The sequence below is a fragment of the Centruroides sculpturatus genome, unplaced genomic scaffold (assembly GCF_000671375.1).
Source record: "Centruroides sculpturatus isolate CEXI.00-Female unplaced genomic scaffold, Cexi_2.0 scaffold3650, whole genome shotgun sequence".
NCBI lineage: Eukaryota > Metazoa > Arthropoda > Arachnida > Scorpiones > Buthidae > Centruroides > Centruroides sculpturatus.
The window spans coordinates 1-9,339 of record NW_019390746.1 but is presented as its reverse complement, the minus strand read 5'-3'; the positions used below and the strand labels follow the sequence as shown (position 1 = coordinate 9,339).

At 30.1% G+C, this 9,339-nt stretch overlaps 1 long non-coding RNA gene across 2 annotated transcripts; it reads left to right on the top strand.

Annotated features, from left to right (window-relative positions):
* The first annotated feature begins 2,131 nt into the window (after positions 1–2,131).
* Positions 2,132–6,757, top strand: LOC111617516. 2 transcript variants are annotated; one of them, XR_002755431.1, is made up of 5 exons: positions 2,132–2,478; positions 5,341–5,512; positions 5,598–5,669; positions 5,754–5,854; positions 6,705–6,757. It is a non-coding gene; the product is annotated as an uncharacterized LOC111617516 (long non-coding RNA). The 2 variants fall into 2 exon arrangements; XR_002755430.1 differs by having other exon boundaries at positions 5,341–5,669.
* Positions 6,758–9,339: the final 2,582 nt, after the last annotated feature.

Here is a 9,339-nt window from a genome sequence, read left to right as displayed (position 1 = left end):
AAAAAATATCTCACTTTTCCGAAGTGAAGATTCGTGCCACATCCGAATTTTGTATTAACGTTTCGTACAATTCGCCATTATGGCGTATTGAATGTATAGTATGTATTAACTCCCTCAATAAGCGCGTGACTTTATAGATATCATCCGTAAATTCGGTGATATCACTTTATGATATTGAAAGTAACTTCGACAAGAGAACAAATAATAGCAGTTACTCGATTACCCGTAAAGACTAAAAAGGTATACCTGTATTAATCGCAGTCTTTGGGTCAAACGAGCAGTTAACCATCTCGTCCTAACTGCAGTAACAGCGAGCAAACACTACACTCAAACATTAAAGGATGTAATTTTATGTAATTCTAAAAGGAATCTAAATTTTAGCCTTCAAATGTTTCATTGTCAATTTCTATTATCTTCTTGTTCAAAGTTCTCTAAGAATTAAAAGGAATAATTTTATGTAATTCTAAAAGGAATCTAAATTTTAGCCTTCAAATGTTTCATTGTCAATTTCTATTATCTTCTTGTTCAAAGTNGAAAGTAACTTCGACAAGAGAACAAATAATAGCAGTTACTCGATTACCCGTAAAGACTAAAAAGGTATACCTATATTAATCACAGTCTATGGGTCAAACGAGCAGTTGACCATCTCGTCCTAACCGCAGTAACAGCGAGCAAACACTACACTCAGACATTAAAAGGAATAATTTTATGTAATTCTAAAAGGAATCTAAATTTTAGCCTTCAAATGTTTCATTGTCAATTTCTATTATCTTCTTGTTCAAAGTTCTCTAAGAATATAATCTAATAATAGTAAATAAGCTATAAGTATGATGAAATGTTAATTTTCTGTATCGGTTTCATATTTACAGAAGTATTCTCAATACTATAATCATACATTAAAAAATTCATGCATTGTATTTAATAAATTGCAGTAGGCAAATATAATTTTGCAATCTTTTTGGAAAGTTTTCAGGTATTTTACTAGTTCCTGTGAAATAAAAATAAAGTTTCTTATACTGTACTATATCAGAGTATAAAGAACAAGTATAAAATCCGTGTGATTTATACTCATTTTGAGTAATCTCTAACCTTTATAGAACACAAATTGTTGAATTTCTACGTATTTATGATGAGCAATATTAATACACAACATTCTAATTTTAGTATAGTAAAACGTCTATGTAATTTTTGTTTTATTAAAGAAAAATGAGACATTGTTAATAAAATAACTTGTGTAGTGAACTTTGTAATTTCTTCTATGTCCGGGGTGCACTAATATTGTCACTTTGACCCACCATACTATTTTTGGATTTGTCGTGGCAATAAATAGAAATGGCGAGATTTCATCGAAATCCACAAACAAAATTTTCAGAATTCACCGAATTTTTTTTACGTCATATAAAAGAGGATTCGCAAACTTTCCCCCGAATAAGTACCTAAAGATAATGTCACGCTCACTTACTGAAATTAGCACAAAATAACACGAGGATGATTATTGGGGAAAGGTGCATTATTCCACCTTAAATCGTGAAGTTTAAGGTTAAAACCGGGATTTTGCAATTTTACTTGTAAGCTATAGAAATAAACATTGTAAAATCACTTCTATTACTATTGGTGTAACTTTATAGAAGTTATATTCTATAAAGGTTACGAATCACTTAGAATAAAATTAAAGCGTATGAATTTTTACGTTATACTTTTATACAGTAAAAGAAATTCCACTTTCAATATTTCACGCATTGGTGAAATATCTGAAAATTGTATTTGCGCTATCAAATAAACTGCAAATAATTAAATAATATAAGGTGAATACTGAATGTGTGTGCTGATAAAAACAACAGAAGTTCCTTATTACGAATAACAGTTTATATTAATGTCAGAAGTGAAAATTCTGTCAGGAAAATAAACGCTAAATAATAAATTACTAATAACAAGAAAAAATTCCTAAAAGTATTATTACCTTATATTTTACACTCCCTTGACTATAAACAAAATTAAAATGTCAGCGTGCTTACAACCTATTTACCGTTATACATCATATTTTTGTAAAATTTTAATAATAGATGGCAGCAGTTAACAGTAAAACCTATCAAGGTTAAAGTACAGTTTCCTTTTACAATTGCGTAAAACAACTTCCTCGAATGTCTTAGTGTAGTGTTTAATTGCAGTTACTACGGTTAGATCGAGATGGCTAATCCCTAGTTTCATAGGAAAGTAGTGATTAATACAGGTATACCTTTCTAGTCACTATATTTTGGAGTAATGTTACCGGAAATCGAGTAACTACTATTATTTAAAACGCTTCGTATTGTTTAATCGAAGATACTTTCAATCTGTACAGTGAGGTCACTGAAGTTAGTGATGACGTGGAGGCATTCACGTGGTACTCCAGTGGAGTGACGCGTGTATTTCGTACGCCATGTTTATCAATTGTATGAAATGTTAACACAAAACTGGAATTTACTTCACTTCGGAAAAGTAAGATATTTTTGATATTTTTTAAAATCAATTCATTCAACTATATTATATTTTGAAACAAATTTATCAAGTACAAATATTTAAAAATAAAACACGTCTTAACTCACTCTGTAAACTTCTATGACACTTATCTGATCACATTATCTAAAAATTTTACACTGAAATAATCTGTTTCCATCTATCAATACTTTTAAAAAAAATATGTGTATTCATTATGCTCGTTTTACTTCTATAAATAACGTAAATAAACAGTTAATTACTAAATAATAATGTAAATAAAATTACTTAAAGACACGAGGATTAAAGAAAGTATCAAAATATGGTAGTGAAGCGTGGTTAGTAAATAATAGAGAACGACCGAAACTTAGTCTCGTGTGAAGTCTATGATATCATTTTTGAAAAGTGCTAGATTAAAACACTAGAGGAATATAACACGGGATCAATTGAGAGTACAACATATAGAGAATTAGACAGAGGCTTATCGGAAGAAATGGTTATAACAATCGTATCTAAAACTATCTTCGATTTGCTTTTTAATTACAGAACACAGGATAAATAGAAATAAAATAGTGGAAAAAGATACATGGATGGTAGATAAATATTTTCATAGTTGAAGGATATAAGATCCAAAAGATGAATTGACTTACAATAATGAGGATGATCTTTTCTCTACTTGTGTTGACGCCTTAATTAAATTATGAAGTATAAATAATTAAAAATTAAAAAATCATTTATAAGCTATACTGCATATTACTATTTATTTATAATGAATACTTGATATTAAACAATCCGACATATTGTTTCATTTATTCGAAGTATCCTCGAAAAGTCGAGGCATAGCGAATCCGTTAACTTTACGGAATTATAATTAGATTATGGATATAATTATAATTATAATTTTATTTATAGAATAATGTAAATTATACGTATTAATTTGTAAGTATTGATAAATTTAAATAAATAAATAGGTAAAATTTGAAAGCTTAATACAGTAGAGCCTCGAAAACTCGGCCTAATGTGGACCGAAGGGTGGCCGAGTTTGTGAAAATGCCGGGTTATCGGGAATGGGGTTAAAAAAAATAAGTATGCGTGTTTCCTCAGAAAAGATTGTACTGTACTTGTATGTATTGTTTGCTTGAGAATACGACAGAGAATAAACTGCCCAAATACCCTTAAACAAATGAAAAGTACGTCCTTTATGAAGGCATAGAGCCTTTACTACATGAAAATGAAAATTAATGAATACACTGTGTACAGTAATTTACCTGATAAGACAGACCTCAGAAAAATACTTTATGAGGCATAAAACTGTCTATAATGAAAATTAATTATCTAAGGTTTTTTTCCCCCTTCCAGGGTGTGGCCGAGTTATCCGGAGTGCCGGGTTATCGAGTGCCGAGTTTTCGAGGCTCTACTGTAATTGCAAATTGTAAGCTTGGAAATTTACAGTTCATTCGCAATAGAGTCACATTTATGTATTAGGAGTTAAACTTATTTATGTTAAAAATGTCTGATTGTGTTCTACCAAAATCTTAAGGATTTTCCAAGCATTAAAATCATGTCATAAATCAGTATTCAAACTTCTATGGCAGGTGTCAAATCATATTCTCTTGCTATAGCATGCACCAAATCCTGCGCGTTAAAAGTGTGTTTTCATCTTACAATGTTCTGTGAAATGTGTATATATTCTCAATACACAATCTTCGCTACAAGTAGATCTTCAGGAATAAATGATAAATTATCTTGTCAGTAAATTTTTCGCAGATAAAGAACTTGAGTGCGCATTGTTATAAAATAATCTACACTTCTGCATTGAAACATTTAAAAAATTTTCTGTTGTGCTGGATCCAAGTGGAAATTGAATAGATGGAAAATCATTGATGTAACTTTTCACACAAAACAACCAAACGTGTAAAACCGACTTAGAACAGGTGAATATTCTATAGATTTAATAACATTATTTTTATCAATTATAATTTTCACTATTTATCTAAATAAATAAATAAAAATTATGTGTATTAAAATAGCTATGATTTTAAAAGAAAATAAATATTAATTGTAGCAAAACTATTGGGTTTTTATTTATTTTAATAAATATTGTCGTTGGGATAACTATTATTATTTACACAATTTAAAACCAGTAAATAGACACATAAAACTATCGAGAAAATACGAAAGAAAATCACTTGACACTTAGCTATATAGATACAAACTATATATAGGGCGGGCAAGGAAGTGAACATCCCTGCCATAGAATATACACACAGTTAATTTTACACATTGTTTTATATCTCTGTTATTTTTCGCTGCATATAGAAAAATTTAATAATTTTATTGAATATCCATTGAATATTCCTTTGCTATCTTTTAACATATCTTTCAAACCGGCTGTTCTTCTCCAAATTTGGCTAATGCTGTTATAAAATGATTACGTTTGAAATATATTGAACAAAAGGGTTTATATCTATAATGTATAGTTTTTTAATGTATTACAAGATTCTTTATAAGTAGTGATCCTAATGAAAGAATCTAACATTTTTATAGTAATACTCCGAGGGCCTGCTCTCTTATGAAGTAGAACTTGATCTGGATATAAATAAATTCATGAAAAGTTTTACGTCATAATTGTGCAGGCCCTCGTATACATGTACTGCCAAAATTTATGAATCCTTAGAACCATTCACCAATAGAATTTACTGTTCTGTTACTTGTAATAATCGCGTATTTATGTAACTGGGCAGTTTGCATTGTGAAGTAATCTGTGCACAGTTTAGTAGTAAATCTAGATAATTACATGGTAACAATTTATCATAAAATCTTATGCTATTTTATGCAATTTTAAATGCCTTTTTTGATTTTTAGCAAATCGTGAAATTTCTTCTGTCAATAAGAATATGGAAGGCGCGATGCTCATCTTTAAAGTTCCACTTAAAATATTGTTTAATGACGCATACTTACAGAAAATGATTTTATTTCAAGTGTAATTCTTCAAGCTTCTTTCATATATAAACAAGTATTTATAGATAATTTAAAAGTAATAAAAAGTACATATCTGTACTTATTTATACAGACATTATAAGAGTATAGACTTGAAAATTTATTTATGTTTATCGGTGCAGGAAAATTCATTTATTACGTATTGCATATGAAGATCTGCATGCGTAGCGTTATACTCAACTGTTGTGTGTAAGGTAAACAGACTTATGTGTACTTTAAAATCATACTGTTGCTTTAATTGAAGTTTAAAAGAAGTTTAATAAATTTTTGTATCTTAGATGTAAATAATTTAAGTTGAATTACAAAAATGGCAGTAGCAGCATCTTCAAGTGACGTTGTTGCAGTTGTTTCTCCAGTTAATTACAAAGAAATTGCAAAAGTAAGTTGTCGAAATCCATTTTGTTTATTAGATTATACATAATAGTTTTATGATTCAACTGATATCTCGGAATGATTTAAATACTTTATTATAGATATTGGCTATCCCCTTTTATATTATATAAGGCTAGTACATTATAACTAACGGCTATTGTAACTATCCTCGAGAATCCTAGTGTTGAGAGAGAGTTTGCATAGATTCGCGGGCGGATAAATACCTTATAGAGAATCTGAGAATGTTCTTCGTTGTCGATCGAATTGATGACTCAGAAGTTTTGTCAGAAGGCTCTTCGAATGGAGGGAATTCACTAGGGTACGATTAGATGACAATCTTCAATGTTTGTAAGATATCCGAGAACTCGGACGAATTCTAGAGAGTGCGAACTTTCGATGACGACGGACGAACTCTCCTCTCGTCATCGGACTTCGTCTTTTATTTCGGGGTCCTCAGCTCTTTCTTCTCGTGCATATTTTGGGAACGTAAATCTTCACGTCGAATAGCGATTTATTCGTTAGGTTTCTGGTGACAGATTCGGTGTATCATCATGGAAAGGAAGTGACTCCAGTGTGAGAAATACAATCATGTTCTTTGCATTTAATAACTATTTTAAAAAACAAAGACAATACAAACGATGTTCAAGTTTTATAAATTTTTTTTTCACTCCATTCAAGAACTAAACAGTAAACGTCTTGAAGCAAAAACCTCATAAAATTGACCAGTAAATATTATTTCTAAAAAAGTACACGTTAGAAGTGTTAATTTTTAATTTATACAATTTTTAATTCAACTGTCTATAAACTATGAAAACGAATTCAAAGAATGTAATAAATACAATATTCTTCACTTACAGGCAAACAACAAAAGGAGGGAAGTTGAAAATATATTAAAGGAGGTCCTAAACGGTAAACACTTTTATTTATTTATTTTTTTATGCATTAAACCTTTACATTGATATAATAGAAATATTCTAAAACGTATTTTGTTCTGGTTATATTTTCCTTCCGTAAGTTTTTTATGAATCCATAAAAATTTACTATTTGTATTAGAACAAAAGATGTGTTTAATGCATACAGTTTTCCACCTGTAAAAAATTCATTATTTTACGTTCTTAAGAACAAGAGCATTATGCCTATAACAGAAAACATTCATTATTTTAAATTTTTAATTACGCGAATAAAAAATGAAAATCGAACATGGATAAAATAGAAATATAGCGAAATTCAGAAAAAATTGTGTGAAATATNCTTGTTGGAGAACAATAAAAACACTACACTCAACAAGCCACCAATAAAACTCAACTGCCTAACCTATAACGAAAGTCTCCTTTTAATTTGTTTAAAAAAAAAAGCGCTTGACACACTTGCCCCGCATGCCGAAGTTGCTCCGGTCTCCCCTAAACAGTAAGAAAATTCGTTAAAAATGTAAAGATTTTTACACAGACTTTACTATTAACCCTTTCTTTCTTCCCTGTGGAAGGAAATTTCGAAAAATTCCCTCTTAGCGTACACTTTCACGAAGTACCTTAACTGTGTACCAAATTTCAACTTTCAACTTTTAATTGTTTGGGCTCTGTGCTTATTACTCTAACACAACACAAAATTCAATTTTAAAGGAATGCTTCGAGTCGAGTTAACACCAAATATATGAAAACTGTACAATATCCTAAATTAAGATTATTCTCCTTACATTCATATTNGCTTGATAATTCAACTACGCTTGTTGGAGAACAATAAAAACACTACACTCAACAAGCCACCAATAAAACTTAACTGCCTAACCTATAACCAAAGTCTCCTTTTAATTTGTTTAAAAAAAAGGGAATTCTTTAAAAATGTAAAGATTTTTACACAGACTTTAATATTAACCCTTTCTTTCTTCACTGTGGAAGGGAATTTCGAAAAATTTCCTCTTAGCGTACACTTTTACGAAGTACCTTAATTGTGTACCAAATTTCAACTTTCAACTCTTAATTGTTTGGGCTCTGTGCTTATTACTCTAACACAACACAAAATTCAATTTTAAAGGAATGCTTCGAGTCGAGTTAACACCAAATATATGAAANTTTTACGAGCTCTAGAAAAAAAGATATTTACTCCCGAATTCATGCTCCAAGTTCACAAACAAATTGAACTGAAGAGGAATTGGGAAGAGTTTTGTTCTCATTCAGATGTGTATTGTTTTCCTTCGAATTTCTCTCATTTCCAACAGCTATTGACGTTGTATCAATTCAGGAAGTTGTATTTATATTTCACTGACACCGCGATTGAATATGACGAAGTGGATGAAATAACGCATCGCTTGAGCATTTGCAGGTGTCCAAATAATTTTCCAATTTATATTATTTTAGCTGTTCACTACGATCCTATCCGATATCATTGGGATATCAGAGAATCTGTTTCACGAATTATTTATTTTTATCAAACAACCAAGGAAATGAATATTGACGTCTTTTTTATTGGCGTAAAATTTCATTATTTTGGTTCGTACGAAATGTTCACTAATGTAAATTGCAACTTGGATTTACCTGACGACGTGCGGGAATTAGTTGCATTGGAAACTGAAGACGATTCGGAAGTAACTGGCAATTTCATTATTTCGTTGGAGCAGTACGAAGTTTTACGTGATCGTATCAAATTTAAGTCAAGCAGTAAACAGAACTCAAAGTGTGTGATGATGTAGACGAGTATAAAATACTGTATATATTTGATTTTTTAAATGATACAATAGTTTAAACTTTACTTATAAAATTACATGTATTTTTCGGTAGCGAATTTCAATGTGCTATTAGTAAAACCTGAAATACTAGAACGACGTGGGTCGTGTGATAAAACATTTTTGTCAGATTATAGCTAAGATTAATGAGAAAATAAATGCGATAAAGTACGATGCGTTTAGTTTTAAACTGATTTTGTTGAACTGATTTATGTGCATTATGTTTGCAGTGTTTTAGTGTTGTACACAGTTGTTTTCTGTTCAAATAATACGCTATGTTTTCTTAACGGAAAAATATATAATAAATTGAGTTGTTGTTCTCCTCATGATTCTCCTCGGAACTGAAATGAAATTTGTATACATCGATATATAGTGTAATAGACATGAACTTTTGCTATTGCAAACACTGTATTTCAAGATACACTGCTTCTATATAGCTAAAGTTTAGCTATTAATGAGGACTTATCGCATTAGAATCAGAAAGGAGAACATATTACAATTTCTTTATTCTTTTGGAGTTAATTAAAATAATAAACAGTTTCTTATGTTGTCACATTTTTTATTTTGGTGATAAGTTCTCAGTAGTAGCCAAATTGGAAGTTGCATTGAACTCTAGTGTTGTAAATACTGTCAATTTTTATATTATTGAGTGACGTAGAAGAACATTGATAAGCTCTATTTTATTTGTACTGATGAGTAATGAATATTAAAATTGTTGTGTGTTTTTTGGTGTGAAAGTATTAAAGCCGCAGCATGCATACCTGCAACGTGCA